The sequence below is a fragment of the Toxorhynchites rutilus genome, chromosome 1 (genome assembly GCF_029784135.1).
Source record: "Toxorhynchites rutilus septentrionalis strain SRP chromosome 1, ASM2978413v1, whole genome shotgun sequence".
Classification (NCBI taxonomy): domain Eukaryota; kingdom Metazoa; phylum Arthropoda; class Insecta; order Diptera; family Culicidae; genus Toxorhynchites; species Toxorhynchites rutilus.
This window is the reverse complement of record NC_073744.1, coordinates 120,558,596-120,561,390: the sequence shown is the minus strand read 5'-3', so window position 1 is coordinate 120,561,390 and position 2,795 is coordinate 120,558,596.

The following is a 2,795-nucleotide window of genomic DNA, read 5'->3' as shown; positions in this document are numbered from 1 at the left end:
ATTCGATAGATCTCAAAACGGTTGTTACGTAAATCCACAATCGAGAAATATAATTTATTGTGCCCGAGGTGCGGACAAGTTTTTGGCACTGACCAGGGGTAATCAATTCCGGAATCCACCCATTTGTAGCGCCAGACAAGGTGTCGTGGGGGACTGCGAACAATAAACACAAAGGGATGATTTTTCATCCCGCTCGGCTGCCAAGAAACGGAACACGATATTGAGTGGGCCGGAAGCGATAGCAATTGAATTAACATTTTGATGGCCGAGCGTAGTGACCATTCCGTTATTCAATCTGTATCGTAGCCGATTTTATGGAGTAGCGGAATATCGTAACTGATTTTATAGCCCCATAGGGTTCGTTTATTACTTCGAATGTGTTTTGAATGAAACCATTGAAAATTATTGTTATCAAACTATGGGGATAGAACTTAGGGACTGCCGAGCAACCATTTTCCTAATGATTTTATTCATTTTTGATATTGTTTAGGATCTCATATCTTTAGCTTCAATCTCATTGAGCTTTTGAACTAATTTGTGTAATCAAGGAAGCAACCGACGGGGATAGTAATGCATAAACGTTTGTAGAAGACGAATAAAAAAACAAATAGCCAGATTGGGTAAAAACGAATTGAACAACGAACCTTAACCTTCAAATTTCAATTTTGTATTTATTTTCCAACATGGTCATCGTTAAGCATTACACATTTCTACCAACATGTTACAAGTATTTTTCAACCGTCACTGAAAATTTCTTCCGACTTTTCTCAAACCCAGGACGCTCTAGCTGTCTTCACCTCATTTCCCAAGAAGGCGTGAACAATTTTTTTAATCGTTTTTTTATGCATATATTTTTCGTTTTTGGACTATAAAAAAAGAAATCATAACATACCTTTCTCATATAAAAAACCGAATACATTCGGGAGGTGATAGAGGATTATATTTGATGAAAAATAATCCTTCTACGCATATGTTCGAATTTTAACAATAATAGAGTTATAGAACTTTTTGTTTGTTTCGGACTATGTTGTCTCAAACTGGCGCTACATAGAAAAGTACGCTACCGAAGACGATTCTGTTGCTTCCATTAGAAAGATGAGTAATTTTAGTATACAATATAGTTGTGAAACATCGAAATGAGAAATGAGAGGATTTAAATAACATTTTGGAAGTGAAAAACTTTAAAGCTAGTAATTTTTATTTATTATTATTTTTTATTAATTTTATCCTAAAGATTCACATTTTACTAGATTGTTTCTATCAATGAAATTAAAGCTTTATAACCGCTCTATAATTTGTTCTTTGACACCCAACCTTTATCTATAGCTGCAATGTCAATATAAATAACTTCTGATGAAAATTCAAGCAAAACCTTCAAAAAATCTCGATTTTGACCCCACTGTGCATATAAAAGCCACCTATTTCACCTTAACGTTGAATGGTAATATTTTTTCGTGAAATAAGTCATATTTGAAATTATTTTTTTTTTTCAAACTGTATATAATCGAGTCCGACTTGTACGCAATTTCATAGAATGGTATATTAACTATTACTCTTTCAATTAATTGGCAACTTTTGCCATTTTTGTTAGATTTTGTTTATTTCTTTACATGACTTCTTGAATGTGTGCAAATATGTGATGACAAATTCATTCATTCAAAATCTTTGAGTAACCCCTCGTTTCCACATCTTATGACAAATAGGGCTGCGCGATATTATTTACATCCTTTCAGTGATTTACTTAACGTCATATAAAGAAAGTGTTGTTTACATTAACACAAAAAAGTCGATTGTTATTGTCTACACAAAGAGTTTTCAACAAAATCAAAATGGGTGGAAAGAAAATTAGCATCAAGCCCGAAATCTTGTTGTTCATGATCATTTGCAACATATTTCTTTCACAGCGGAAGATTGCAGAGAAGCTTGGAATAAGCCGGTCCGTGAAATTTTGCTCACGCACAAAGCTTACGGTTCGCTTGCCGACAGATCCGGAAGAGGCCGTCGTCGAAAGACCGATAGCCGGAAGGATCAACGAACTATCCGGGCAGTGAAGAAATCTCCAAAAGTATCAGTCAAAGTAATTCAGGATCCCCTCGTTGGCGGTATCGACCAGAACCATGATAACAGACCCATAGACTTTTGGAAAAAGGTACTTTGGACTGACGAATCGAGATTTGAGTTTTCTCGACAGCAAAGATGGTGCCACTAATAAGGACACTTATTTCTATTTTCGGAACTGGACCCAGACACTTCCCAACACTTTTGGTACTTCGATCGACTAAACACTTCACTTCACCACGTGATTTTCAGAACACCAGATAGTTTCACTATATCACTTCGATAGTTTATTTGCGACTAAACATTCCACTACAATGGATACCACTGAACATTTCGTGCCCTTTTTATACGGTACACGCTACAGTAAATTCTAATGTTGCATTTTTGCACGGGTATTCTAGAATATTCGCTATAAACAATGGAGCTTTGTTTTATAGCAGGTTCGTTTTTATCCGTTCCTAATATATGACAATGTGATTGTTATTGTTTTGATTTTACAATGTTATTGTTTATGCTTTGTTTTGTATTGAAGTGAATTGTGAAAGATAATCCTTGAACAATCCGGAATGTTCGTGAAGATGCAGGTACATATTGTAGAATAATTCTTAATAATCAATTATTCTTCCTTCTTTTTTCCAGGTGCGGATTCAGGATATACTGTTGCAGAGTTTTGATTGGGGTTTTAGGTATTATATTTTTTGTGAAAAATAAAAGGTCGTATGAATAAAAAAAACAGG